The sequence below is a fragment of the Mesoplodon densirostris genome, chromosome 6, assembly GCF_025265405.1.
Source record: "Mesoplodon densirostris isolate mMesDen1 chromosome 6, mMesDen1 primary haplotype, whole genome shotgun sequence".
In the NCBI taxonomy this organism is placed as follows: Eukaryota; Metazoa; Chordata; class Mammalia; order Artiodactyla; family Ziphiidae; genus Mesoplodon; species Mesoplodon densirostris.
Window position 1 is genome coordinate 125,133,380 of NC_082666.1, and position 14,791 is coordinate 125,148,170.

General features: G+C 44.0%; 1 protein-coding gene across 6 annotated transcripts in view; it reads left to right on the forward strand.

The window, feature by feature from the left end:
- Positions 1 to 14,791, forward strand: part of EXTL3 (exostosin like glycosyltransferase 3) — a 131,650-nt gene that overhangs the window by 62,216 nt on the left and 54,643 nt on the right. For 2 of the 6 annotated variants that reach the window (XM_060102615.1, XM_060102620.1), the window contains exon 1: positions 2,636 to 2,785. The exons of 3 other annotated variants lie outside the window; for them this stretch is intronic. The gene's annotated coding sequence lies outside the window, so the exon portion shown is untranslated. Of the gene's footprint in view, positions 1 to 2,635; positions 2,850 to 14,791 lie in introns of those variants that run through there. One more of the 6 variants, XM_060102619.1, reaches the window with a different exon arrangement.

The following is a 14,791-nucleotide window of genomic DNA, read 5'->3' on the forward strand; positions in this document are numbered from 1 at the left end:
TAGGGATGTCAAAGTTCGACCAAATTTTGGTTGGGTATCCTTTTTCACCCTAAATCTTGAACTATTATTGGAATCAAATAAGTCGGCGTTAGGGGCAGCAATGTTAAGTCACTCAGATGTAGAAGAAGACATTTAGGATGAGTCCGCCAGGAAGCAGCTATCTGCAGGCCCTCTTTTGTCCGCGTGGAGATGAACCAGTGCTTGGTGATGAACCAGCCCTGGCTTCTGGGCTTCTGTTGTGTCTCCTCCCACACGGCCAGACCCTGCCTGCTGCCACAGACCTCTGCAGGAGAGCCGAGAAGATAAAGTGTGAAGAAAAAAAAAAAAAAAAAAAAGAACAACTTTAGGCTAGTCTTTTTTTTTTTTTTTTTTGCGGTACGCGGGCCTCTCACTGTTGTGGCCTCTCCCGTTGCGGAGCACAGGCTCTGGACGCGCAGGCTCAGCGGCCATGGCTCAGGGGCGCAGCCACTCCGCGGCATGTGGGATCCTCCCGGACCGGGGCACGAACCCGTGTCCCCTGCATCAGCAGGCAGACTCTCAACCACTGCGCCACCAGGGAAGCCCAGGCTATTCTTGATATTTGGGCAACAGAACAGTTTTCCCCATTTTCATTTCATTTCATTTCTTTTGATTTTTAAAGCATTTTGATTTTTGCTTCCCTGCCTCCAACTTTTCTCAACAAAATTGGTAAAAGTTAGAAAGGATTTTTTTTGTGTGATAAATTTATTTATTTTTGGCTGCGTTGGGTCTTCATTGCTGCATGCAGGCTTTCTCTAGTTGTGAGCGGGGGCTGCTCTTCGTTGTGGTGTGCAGGCTTCTGCTGTGGAGCACAGGTTCTAGGTGCATGGGCTTCAGTAGTTGTGGCCCATGGGCTCAGTAGTTGTGGCTCATGGGCTTTGCAGCGCAGGCTCAGTACTTGTGGCACACGGGCTTAGTTGCTCTGCAGCATGTGGGATCTTCCTGGACCAGGGCTTGAACCCGTGTCCCCTGCATTGGCAGATTCCTAACCACCGCACTAGCAGGGAAGCCCAGAAAGGGGTTGTTTTTGTACATATATGACAGTGGTACGACTTTGAAGGTTTAAGTTTGTCCTTAGTAATAAAGGGAAAAGGAGAGGTAAGAGTGCGGTGAGAGGGAAGAGTAAGGAGATGTCAGGAAAGACAGAAGAAAAGGGGGATCAGGAAAAGGAGGGGTGGATGGGTTTGGGGAGATGAAGAGTGTTCTCTGGAGAACAGGTTGCTAGGTTTTTATTTTTTTATTTTATTTTATTTTTTGCCGTACGCGGGCTTCTCACTGCTGTGGCCTCTCCCGTTGCGGAGCACAGGCTCCGGATGCGCAGGCTCAGCGGCCATGGCGCACGGACCCAACCGCTCCGCGGCATGTGCGATCCTCCCAGACCGGGGCACGAACCCGCGACCCCTGCATCGGCAGGCGGACTCTCAACCACTGCGCCACCAGGGAAGCCCGGTTGCTAGGTTTTTAAAAGTTTTGTTTTGCAGATGGAAGCCTTAGCCCAAACTATCCCGTGTCAGCCTCTGGGCTCCACCAGGAAAGGTGTGTGGATGAGACAGGGCAAATGTGGAGCGGTCTCAGGGCGTGCAGTTTGTCTAACGTACAGACCACCCAAGTACGGGGATCCCAGCCCGCCCCTGCCTTGCCTCCCCAGCTTTTTCGGGTCCTGGTGTGTGTCGGGTTCCCTGGTTGGAAAACCCTGGAGTAGAAGCCCCGCCCTTTGGAAATTAAAAGCATGTTTAAAAAAAGTTGAAGCAAATTTGATCTTAGATCATATTGCATTTACGGATTTTAAATAATGGCTTAAACGCATTCCTGAGTGAACATTAATAATCAGGTGTGTCTTCCAGGATTGGTGGAGTTCCTTCACCCACTCCCATCATTTCAGTTAAAAAGTTTTGTCCTGACTTTGCAAGTGTGGAAGTTGACAGCGACGCGTCTCTTAGGGCTGTAGGAATATGTGCGCTTTTCCGCTCACAGGGGTTGGCTCTTAAGTATTTCAGACTGCATCGCCTTTTCCTCCCAGTTTTGGTTGATCACGCCAACACGACTGGACTAAACCATTGTTTTTGCAAAGCCCCGGGATTTTTTTCCCTAGGCAGTCACGCCGTCCGGCCTTTTCTTTGTTGTTAAATAATCAGAGTGTTTCACAACTCCAGACCATTGCCGGAGACCGGTCAGCTCGCTGAGGAAGGCCTTGTCTGTGGTGATGGCTTTATTTTTAGACCTAAAGTTCACCGGGCCGCTCCAAGCGGCTGAGGTTCTGGAGTCAGAACGCGATCCAGAACCGGCGGGAGCATTCTCTTCGCACCCCCCGGAGAGGTTTTTCGGAAAGGGTGAGGGGCATTGGTAGGACGCGGGTCCGAGGGCCCAGAGGGGCGGGCACGCGCTTCCTCCCCGCGGGCGTCTCCCACAATCCCCGGCGCGGCCGCTCGCGGTGCTCAAGGCCTTGGCGGCCCTTCGGGCGCGGTCGGCAAAGTTACTGACGCCCCCACCACGCCCCCTTTGCCCCCGCCCACCGCCAACTCCCCGCCCCCCACGCTCCCCCCGCGCCCCCACCCCACCCCGCTCGCGAGCGCCCGGGTTCGGCCATTTCCGGCGCGGCGCACTTCGGCAAGTTCCGCCGGCGCCGGTCGGAAATGGCTGCCAGCCTGCAGGGGGAGCTGAGGGTCCGGCGCGGCCTGGAAGGCGGGCTGCAGGCGGCGAGAGCGGCTCTTGGGAACCCGAGTCTCGCGCAGGCGGCGGTGGCGGCTCGTCCCTGAACTGGAAGCCGGTAGGACTCCTGGCGGCGGCGGGAGCCCGGAGCAGCCGGGGCGGCAGCCCGGAAGGGGCTCGTGGTAGGGATCCCGGGGCCGGCCGCGTCCGGGGCCGGCCGCTTTGGGGCCGCGGGAGCCGGCGAGAGGCTGCTGCCCGGTGCGGCGGGGGCGTGCAGCCTCGGAGTAGGCCTTCTCAGACGTCTCGGGAGAGGACTTCCAGAGCCTTAGCCACCAGCGAGGGGGGTGGGTAAGGGGTAACGGGCCCCCTCGGGGGTTTTGGGGGGGGTCTTAACGCGACCACCCCACCCCCAGACGCACCCTATAGTCCCAGTTTCCTCGCACCCACCTCCACCCCTTTTTCTAAAGGCTCGGCCTCAGCTGTGCAGCCCTCTCCCCTCCTTTCCCCGCTGTTTGTCCAGCTGTTTGTGCAGAGCATCTTCGGTCCACGAAGGGGCCTCCCGAACTGCCCCCCTCCCCTTTTCTGCGTGCACACACTCCCAGGTCTGCTTTCTGCTGCATTCAGACACAGCCGCCAGCAGCTGCTCTTCCTCTGGCTCTTTTCACCAGGCTCACATCCTTTCATGAGGAGCCCATAGTCAGAATAGCCTCCTGCCCAAGGGTCCAGGTGCTGCTGTTCTGTGCTTCTGGGGCCCTGGGGCCCAGGCTCTGAAGCGATGGGCCCAGCGCTGCTTGGGCAGGAGAGGGGCTGCGGAGTGCGCGTCTACACGACTGAAATCTTAGCCGAGTTATTCGGATTACCCGGCACGGTTCAGTGCGAATCCGGAACCCTATGGAGACCGGGCAGGGCTGCCAGACTGCAGAGAGGCTGTTTCTCTTCTCCACGTTGAGCCAGTGGTTCAGAACCTTTTTAGGTTTGGGTGGCTCTCAAAAGACTTGAATTTGATGGACTCCTCCCCCCTCTTTTCTTTTCAGAAATTCTAAGGGGCTTCATCAAGTCCTCTCAGTTCCGCTCCTTTGGAGGAGGAGAGGCAGAACACATGTCCAGTTTTTTTCCCCATATGTGGCTTATCTAAGAGGTCTCCTTATATTACTTCTCCTCGCTTTCTTTCTCCAATTTAGGTAGCTTCATTTTTGAAGGCTGGGCTCCCCATGTTTTCTTTCGTTTTTTAAAAAATCTGCATTGTAGTCGCGGAGACGGCCTTTCCCCCCGTTTTGCTCAGCCAGTGTCTCGCACTCTGGTTCAGTTATTCTCACTGTACTGAGTGCCTGGGATCGTAACCTGGGTGGTCCTGATAGTCTTGAGTGGAGCTCAGCGTTCTCAGCAACTTTTACCGGGGAGACTTTTAAATATTTCAGGGTGAAAGAAGACCCATGTTCTTAAACTCATACTTGGTGTGTTAAAAATACCTTTTCCTGTGGGAATTTCCTGATCTGCTTGTGAGGAGTGGTTAGTACTCATAAACATTGATATGAGGGAAACTGGCCTCAGTGCTTTCCGGAAGAGGATTCGAATCGTGGATCTTCAGAATACTTGAAACACGGTTTATGTAATACTTGAAGAGATGGCCCCTGCTCTCCGGGGGGCATACCTCCTGGACAAACGATTGCCGAGCTTGCGTCTTCAGGTCCCCACGCCTCACTTTACTAAGGGGAAGAAAATCTGCTTAGCGTGTGTAGTTGGAATCTTTTTATGATGAGGCCTCAGAGTTTTAACCTGTGAATACAAAGAGTTGAAGCAAACAGGTTTGAGAGAAATGAGTCAGGGGTAAAGTGAAGCCTGAGAAGTAGACTTCCAGGGGGTGAAGGGGGGAGATTCAAAGGATGGCTTGACGCCATCAGAAGAATGTATGGGGATTAGACAGGGGCCTGCCCTTTCCCTCAGGGCTTTAGGCTGGCTGTTGAATGAAAACTCACTGAAGGGTAGTGCAGGAGTGAGGTCTTGGCTGCGTGGGCTGTGTGTTGTGTGTGTGTGGGCGTCCCTAACTGAGCCAAGACTGGTAGATGGTCCCTTGGGGGAGGGTTGGAGATACTGCCTGAAGCAGAAGGAGATTCAGGTATTAGGAGAAAAATGAAGATCCCTCCGGATCTGCTGTTGGTAGAGACTTGAATGTCTTTGCATATAATTACTTCAGAGTGAAGCAGGGAATATGAACCTTTCATAAAGTCGTAAAACTGTGCACTAGTTTCTGCTGGATATTAAGTTTAGCTTAGAAAACTTCGGTTCACATATTTATCTTCATTTTGTTTTTTTCCTGTTAATTTTCGGCAGCTGTTTCTTTTGAGAACCGGTAATGATAGGGTAACTAAGAGGAAAGAAAGGATGTTTCATCTATTTGTAGGTTCCTTGAAGTAGTGGAGCTCAAGCAGACGGAGTTCGAGAACTCAAGAGAGACGGGGAGGCTCACCTCTAAGCGTGATCTTTTCCTGCTTGAACCAGTTCCACACTCCCTGTACACCTGGAGTTTTTCAGATCTCGTTGGTGATATTACTAGGTGGAAAAGAAGCAGTCTTAAAAATTTTATCATCTTGGGCATTTAAGAGGAAAATGAAGACCCCATTCAGTGACATATTTACCTCCTCTGCTCTTAGGTCATGATGTTTAGTGTAGGATTTTGCTCACGTGTACCAAAATGACCCATTAAAATCGCAGGGATGGAGCCATAGGGAAGATGAACTATGTCTCAGCGTTCTGTGGTTTGTAACCTGGGAGTACTTTAATAGAAAAGTAGGCAAACTTTTTCTGTGAACAGCCAAATAGTGAGTATTTTAGGCTTTGCAACTATTCAGCTCTGCTGTTGTAGACTGAAAACAACATATATTGATACATAGTACATATATACAGTATGTACATACAATAATACACACGTGCAATCCATAACTGAATGAGCAAGGCTGTATTCTAATGTAACTCTATTTACGAAACAGGCAGCTGGCTGTAGTTTGCCAATGCCTGCCTTAGAGTATCGCCCCTTCACACACGTTGCTACTTTTGTGTATTTCTCCGTTTGACTGTGCCCAATACCTTTTAGACTGATCAGTGTTATTAATGATTAACCCCCTGGATGTTTGCTTTGTTGACTGTTTATCTTCTCCTCTTATATTGTCATCATTTTAACCGTCTCCTCCAACTTCCTTTTAAACCCTTTTCCAACAAATATTTGGTACTCTGAGTGAGGAATTTAAAAAAATGAATTAGATTTGGAATATGCCCTTAGCCTGTATAGTAAGAGAGATAAGACATACATAAATACATTATGATGGTAGATTACAATAATGTCTTAAATTACTATAGTTCTTGGCGATCATATCATACTTTCATATATTTTTTTTCTCACATAGATTTTGATCTTTATAGTAACTCTGAGAGGTAAGAGGCTAAATGTTACAGTATTCCTTTTTTTGAGGGGGGAGGAAGGTAGGAAAGAAAACTGAGGCTTGGGGGGGTTTAGTTATTTGACCAGATGTAGTAAGAGGCAGCATTCTTGAATTGGCCGATAACATTTACTGACCTATCCCTCTTTGAATACTTACAGTGATGTGCACCTCCCTGGGCAGCCCATTCTAATTTGCAGACTAGTTTTTAGGACGCTTTTCCTTATTGAGCTGCAGTTTGCCTTTCTGTGAGTGTCACCTTTTAGGGCTGTGTAGAACAAGTCTATTCCTTTTCCCTCTGACAGTTCTGCAGATGTTGGAAGACAGCCATCACGTTTCCCAAGACACGAGTTGCAAATTAGTGTACATGGATCAAGTGAGGCCTGTGCACATACCATTTGACCACCCAACTTACACAGAGACTTACATTGGGAGCCAGCTTTTAGAAATGCAGAGATTTCACATAAAAATCTCTTTTTCTGGCTTTTCTTGAGAAAAAATTATAGGCTTTGGTGCTGTAGAGCTCACATTTCTGATGGTAGTAATCTCCCGTAGATGCTAGATATGCTCTCCATTTTGCTAAGGTCTCTGCTGGCCGCCTCGGTTCATTTACTTCACTCTCAGGGCCTCTGTGGTCGTTGAGGTTCCCATCCTTTTCCTAGGTCTTCGACTCCACAGGCTGTGCATCCCCATTTCCTTCAGCTGTTTCTTATTTGACAGCTTCAAACCCCCTCACCAATTTCTTAGTCCTCGTCCCTGCATTCACTTTGTTAATGTCCCTCTTAAAGTGTGGCACTCAGCACAGTGTACAGTATTCAGTATACAGTGTCAGAGTGCAGAGTGGGGTAACTTTTACCCTTTTGTTTTTGACACTATACTTTGTTTAAAAAAAAAACCCAGGAAAAACAGGTGATAGTCATATATTCTTGATTCACTGAAATTATAGTCAACTAAAATCACAATTCTGTGTGTGTGCGTGTGTGTGTGTGTGTGTGTGTGCGCTGTTATTAAGCTAAATCACTTCCCTGTAGTTTTGGGATCTAAGTGCTGAACTCTGCCTTTATCTCTTTTAAATGTTATCTGCTTAGATATTCCAGACTGGTAAAATCTTTTTTTTTTTTTTTTTTTTTTTTTTTTTTGCGGTAGGCGGGCCTCTCACTGTTGTGGCCTCTCCCGTTGCGGAGCACAGGCTCCGGACGCGCAGGCTCAGCGGCCATGGCTCACGGGCCCAGCTGCTCCGCGGCATGTGGGATCTTCCCGGACCGGGGCACGAACCCGTATCCCCTGCATCGGCAGGCGGACTCTCAACCACTGTGCCACCAGGGAAGCCCCTAAAATCTTTTTGTATCCTGGGTTTTTTCCAACCTTGACTTACTCTTCCCAGCCTGACCTCCTTTATTTCTGAAGTGGAGCTGTAAAGTATAAAGGCATTGTGGCTTAAAATGGAGAAGATAGTTGGTGAGGACTCCAAATTATTATTATCGGATTCAGTGGAAAATTAAGGGGGGCCTTAAAAGAAAGCATTATGCTTGAAATTTTGGAGGTGAAACAAAAGGAGGTCTTGGGGATAGCCTTGAGTTTATTTGTTTGTAATATTTCCCCCCCCCCCACCAGTAAACAGTATGTATGTGCTTTTTGTGTGCAAGGCAGTTGTAAGTCAGCAGGGTCCTAGGATCTCAAAGGATCTTTGAGGTCATATAGTCTACCCTTTAGTTTATGAGTTTAAAAAGGATAAGAAACACATGAGTCAAGAAAGACAGGAATTATGGGGCTTCCCTGGTGGCGCAGTGGTTGAGAGCCCGCCTGCCGATGCAGGGGACATGGGTTCGTGCCCCGGTCCGGGAGGATCCCACATGCCGCGGAGTGGCTGGGCCTGTGAGCCGTGGCCGCTGAGCCTGCACGTCTGGAGCCCGTGCTCCGCAACGGGAGAGGCCACAACAGTGAGAGGCCCGCGTACCACCACCCCCCAAAAAAAAGAAAAAAAGAAAGACAGGAATTATGAAGTTAGGGGGCCTGATGAATCAGAAAGATGGTAGTAATGATAAAGGGATGACAGAATCGGAGTCTCAAGTTGAATTCACCCGTGCAGGTTGAAGCTGATTTTTAGCTTAGCAAACTTCTACTTGAGTTTTCTGTCTCATTTAGGGAGACTAGAGCACTAATGATATCAATTGTATGCCTCCATAGCATAAGGTGAAAATCTTATTTTTTGAGGAATGGAAACCCTTAGAGAAATTAGTTTATGCTCTAGGCACTTGCACATCAAGTTGACTGTTCCAGAAAGATTCTTCACCAAATCTATCTGAAGATCTTATTTAAAAAAACCTGTTTTAAAAAACAAAACAAAACAAAAAAACCCCTGTTTTTACACCTCCTTCTTCCATACAGTGGAATCTGTATTTTTCACATATTGTGAACATTTTCCCATTTGATTTAAAATGATTGAAAAGCTTATTGACAGAGAGATAACATATTACTGAATGACAGAGTGATAATCATATTAATCACATGGATTTATCATACTTAATATTTAACCTTCCTCCTAATCTTGGACATTTAATTTATAATTTTTTTGCTATTATAAAGAATGCTTGGTGATTACATTTTTATATCAATAATACAAATCTTTGTTCACATAGAATGCATTCCTAGAAAGTGAAATTGCTGAGTCAAAGATATGAATATTTTAAATTGTTACAGATGGCAAGTTTACATTCCTACTAATACAACGTAAGAGTACCTGTCACTGTAGCTGCCAGCAGAGTACAGAGATGTACTGTACTTTATTATACTAAATGGTTTACTTTGTAATGTGGACATTCTTGATATTAAATCCTTTTTCTCATTCATGATTCTTTCTTAAGAATAACTTCTGGAAGTGGAATTGTAGAGTCAAAGTGAAGGCACCATTTCAGGGCTTTTATTGCTTAAGGCCAAACTGTGCTCCAGAAAGGAGTGTGGGTTCTCCTTCCCAGCACCGGAGTATGGGAATGTACCCTCGTTAGTATCAGATACTGTAATTTTACTATTCTTTGCTGATTTATCGGTGGAAAATGTCACTGTGTCTTGTTTTAAATGTACACTTCTTTGATTGCTGGGATGATTAAACATTTAAAAATGTTTAGCATTTGGGCCCCTTCTTTTTGTGTAGCTTCCTGCTTATTTCCTTTGACCACGATTGTATTGCTTTTACTTCTGTGAAAGTAATGCTGTGTTGTAAATGCTCCTACCAATCTTTTCACTGAATCTCAACTTAAAAAATATATATATGTAGAAGCCTTTGATTCTTATATAGTCAGATTTGTTGAACTTTTATGGATTCCACTTTTGCCTAGATTCCTGTAAAAGTGGCTGTACTTAGCTTGTGGTGAAATTACATTTATGTTTTCCTTTTGTTCTTTTTGTGGTTTCATTTATTATAATTACCTCGAATCCATCTGGGACTTATTTTGGGATTTGGTTTGTCATGCAGGAATTCAACTTTATTTTTTTCTAAAAAGCTAATTGTCACATTATTTATGGAAAAATCTAATGTGGTGTACTTTGAAGTGACTGCAGCAAGATAATATTTTTCTTAATTATGAAAGCAATACATGCTTATTGTAATGAAGAAAGCCAAAATGTCTTTTAAGTAAACAAATAGTAAACACGTGGGTAGCAGGGTGCAGGTCGGACACCTGGATTTGTATCTGGGCTCCTCACCTTATTGCTGTATGGCCTTAAGTAGGTTACCTAACCTTGGGATTCACTCTTATTTTTCTGCAAAGTAGAAAAAACAAGCCTACCCCCAAGATGGTTGATGTGAGGATGAAATGAGAAAGTATATGTAAAGTGTGTTATCTAGAGTGCATTGTAAATATATATATATAGTTACAACGAGTGAAAGGTCTACCCACCACATCTTCCAAAAGTCTGTGATGTAGTCTATAGACTTCCTGCATGAATAAGGTATATTGCTCTTTGTCTTCCTTAGTTGTCTGTAATTACACTGATTCAGATGTCATCAATCTGAATGAGGATTGTCATCAGTTCTTTGTTAGACCAATACTTTTGAGTTTATTGAGTTGTGTGCTCTGCATTAAAATCACCTGGGAGCTTTGTCAAACTGCGGGAGCTTGGGCCCCATGCTTGGGAATTCTGATTCAGTTAATGTTTGGTGGGCCTGGGTTTATCATGTGAAAACATTCTTGGCTGAGTTGTGCATCTGATTTGTAACCCTAGTTAAAAACTGACTTGTGAGACAATGTGATTTTGATTTGTGGGTTGTTATCAAACTGGTGGGAAGGGAAACAGATACAGGAATTGGCATAATTTTCCAATTGAGGACTTATGCTGGGAGTTGAGACTTTTGGGTTCAGGTTTATTGCTGACTAAATGCAGCAATATTGTGACCTGGGTTAATCAAGAATGTTAGTTTGCTTGTTAATATCTATACACAGTTGAGCAGCGGAATTAACGCTTATTACTTACTGGTGAGCTCCTTTTGTGTCTGCTAGGGGCATCTGTGGAACACCTTTGGACTTAGAAATCTGTTCTTGAGTGCAAGCAATACTTGTTTTTCCTTTTTTTCAAAGCCCTGTAATAAGGGTGGCTCAACTCTGTGGTTCTTTGTGATTGTATCATAATCTTGACTGGTAACTCAGTAAGTATGTCAATGCACAACCAGTTTTTCTCACCTGATTTTGGTTTTATGTATGTATGTATGTATGTATGTATATGTATATGTATGTAGCTAGCCTAGCTAGTTAGTGGTATGTGGGCCTCTCACCGCCGCGGCCTCTCCCGCTGCGGAGCACAGTCTCCGGACGCGCAGGCTCAGCGGCCCTGGCTCACAGGCCTAGCCGCTCCGCGGCATGTGGGATCTTCCCAGACCGGGGCACGAACCCGTGTCCCCTGCATCGGCAGGCGGACTCTCAACCACTGCGCCACCAGGGAAGCCCCTGATTTTGATTTTTAATTGTTGACAACTTTTTATTTCCTTTGTTTTACACCCAGGTTAAATTATCCAGTAAATAAACTGCGGTGGTTGTATTGTGAAAAACACATGACCTCGCTCTCCTGTAACTTGTGAATTGCCTACATTCAGTTTTTACAAGTCATTTTTTAACAACAGTGAGCTTCCCTGGAAAGTGCCTTTTGTTATTTTGAACCATAAAAGAGAGAAGTCAGAGTCTTAATAGTAGTGCTAGTATTGGGAAATTTATTTTAGTTTGTTTAATTTGTTTAGCTTTTTAACATCCTGATTTTTGAACTAGGTACTAGGTAACAGGCTGTTTGTCATGCCTGTGCTTAGCAGGAAATCAGGAAATCATGTTCTTTGGGGTTGTTATAGTATTTAAAAATCTCTGAAATATTGCTTTCAACAACTTATTGAAATGATTTTCTGTACAGAACTATCTTTATCTAGTTTGAAAGGCTTGTGGCAATGGTAGTAATAACAGCAATGTACAGACGGTTCTGTAGAACCTGCTCCTGGGTTGTAATAGGATTCTGCCTTCTTGATGGGCTCATTTAGTATTACCGGCACAGATGCACAGGTAGGTCATTCACTCTGATTATATTGTTTTCTTCTTTTGTTTAGCAGATAAACAAAAACGAATATAAGGTTGACTTTAGGTTTGGAATAGTATTACCATGTGTTTTAATTATAACTCATTATCTGTGGTTACAGTACAGCTGTAGTAATATGGATAATTTAAAATGAATTTATGCATGATGTGCCTGTGCTCTGTGTTCCCTGAGTTAACATCACAGGCAGTTTATCATAATGGTTAAGACATAGAGAGTGTGGGCCTTAGAGTAACGGAGTTGAATCCAAGTTTTACTCAATATGGATGCCCCTGGGCAAGTTACCTAAGCTCTGTGTTTTAGTTTCCTCATGTATAAAGTGGGAATAATAGTAATACCTACTTCATAGGATTCTTGTGAAGATAAAGTGTGTGAAGGAATACAGTAGGTCTAACCTGGCACACAGTAAACATTCAATAGATGTTAGCTGTTATTATAGTTATTTAATATATTAAAGTCAGTTGAAGGTTTCATTTGGGAACATCTGGAAGGTGTCTAGCTTCTCTGCTTCTTGCTCCGTTCTCCCTTCATACGTTTCAGATGTAATGCATAGCAGCAGCCCAAGTGGAACCAGCTATTTATTCCCTTGTTTCCTCCCTTCTGTTTTCTTTCTCTCTTCCATTGAGTGTTTTACTTTAGTTCAGTTTATTTATTTATTTATTTTTTAATGAGGAAGATTATACAACTTTGTTGAAAGGCATTAAGACCTAAATAAACAGTGATATGCCAAATCCATGATAGGAAGTTTCAATATCAGAGTGTTTTAGTTTTACAAGAAGAAAATTGAGTCAGTAGGATGGTTTATTATATCAGCAGATGCTTGAAAGCAAGGTCCTCATTGCTGGTAATGTTCCCACGGATGGCGGAAGAGTTCGCCGTGGTGATAAGGAATGTTAGCAGAGAAGGCGCTGAAAGAGGAAGCGATGGTAGAGATGGTGGAGGGCACAGGTGTGTTGAGGCGTAGGAGGGAGGAGATGAAGGGGCAAGACAAGCATATGCAGAACTCCGGATGAGAACTCTTAAGCCCCAGATGACTTCTCAGCTTATCTTCAGGATTTTTGACTTGAATTACTTATCATTTTAGCTTTCCAGGAACATAGCTAGTTTCAAGCCCTCAAGTGAGTGGCTAACATATGAAGCATTCTACTTTCCATTCATCAGCAAAAAAATTTTGATTAGGGAAAGAGTAAAAAGTAGGGCCTCGGCCGTGATCTGAATGATAAATCTTTGTGCACAAGTACTTTGAACTTTTTTTCCCTCTTTGTTGGGAGAAGACACTTACTAACACAACCTCCTTATACTCAGAGGAGATGTACCCTTGCTGCCATTGGAACATTGAGGTGTAGATGTCTGTGTTGCTGACCATTGGAAAAGAGATATCAGAAGGGGGATCAAGGTTAGAGAGGTAAATTTGAGAATCACCCAATCAGGGGGTGCTAATTGAAGCTATTGGCAAGCTCCAGTAAATGAAGATAAAGAGAGAAGAGGACAAGGGACAAACCCCTGAGGAACAACTGTATTTAAGGAGTGGCAAACGGAACCAGAGAATGAGCTGTTGCGGTGGAGAACCAGGAGATCGGATGAGTAAATTGTATAAAATACAAATTAACTTAATATGAGATGTTGGGGCAGGGATGAGGATGACCGAACTATATGATAGAAATAAAGGTGTGAATAAATGGAGAGAATGAATGTTCTTGCTTCTGGATAAGATTAACTATATAAAATAACACTTCCCTACTTAAGTGCAATATAATTTAATTCTTTTTATATATTACTGAATTCTGTTCACAAATATTTGTTCAGTGTTTTTTGTCAATATTCATGAGAGAGATTTATCTGTAGTTTTCTTTTTTGGTGCTCTCTTTGGTTTGGGTATCAGGGTTGGTAAAATGGACCGGGAATCTCTCCCTGCCCCCCCGGAAGAGACTGTGTAGAATAGGTATTGATATTTTAAACACATAGTAGAATTCTCCAGTGAAAGCCTTTGGGGCTGGACATTTCTTTTTGGGGAGTTTTAAAATTACAAAGTCGATTTATTTAATAGTTATAGGACTAATTATCTGTTTCCTATTGGGTGAGTTGTGGTGTTTGTGTTTTTTGAGGCATTGGTTCATTTCATCTGAGTTGTCCAATTTATGTGTGTTGAGTTGTTTATAGTCTTCCTTTGTTATCCGTTTGATGCCTGCAGGGACTGTAGTGATATCCCCTGTTTCATTCCCCATGTTGGTAATTTGATTCTCTTTCTTTGTCAGTCTTGAGCAGGTTTGTCAAAATTATTGACAAACCTCTTGGTTTTACTGATTTTTCTCTTTTGTTTTTATGTTTTTTGTTTCATTGATTTCTGCTCTTTATTCTTTCTTTCCTTCTGCTTACTTTGGGTTTATTTTGTTCTTTTTCTAGGTTCTTGACGTAGGAGTTTAGGATATTGATTTGAGACGTTCCCTCTTTTCTAATGTAAGCATTTCATGCATAAATGTTCCTCTCAGCACAGCTTTAGCTGTGTCCCATAGATTTTTAATTTAATCTATCGTATTTTATTTAATCCTCACAATAACCCTGGAGGTAAGTAGGAATTTTCAGTATCACTTTAAGGAGGAAATTGTGTAACATTCTTAAATTCTCAAAGTTGAGTCCTGAGCCAGAGAGTCTAATTGCAAGTCCAGATGGCCTTCAAGCCTCCTCCTAGCTGTGAAATTCTCTCTCTTTATTTTACAGTGTTTCATTTTCCTTGAACCAAGACTGTATAGGCTCTAAATCTCAAACTTGATTGAAAATGAAAATGTAAACTAAGACTTTCATCTAGTATTGTTATTTATTGAGCAGTGACCTGGAACCCAGAACTATGTGATATTTTGCAGAGGGATTTCAAAAGAGGTCAGAAAAATAGTTTCATTCTACAAGGAGTTTTTAAGTCCAGCTGGAGAGAAACAAATTGCTTAAATGAAACTAATGAACAGTTGATCAAATTCTGAATCCTCTAATACTGAATACAGTGGGAATTTAGAGAGTTCAGAAATCAAGTGTAGTTAGAGAAAACTATGTGGAAGAGGTGGGACTCTAAAATGGCCCCAGAGAATAAGTGGGATAGGTGGAAAAGAGGAAGAATGCTGTTCCAAGTG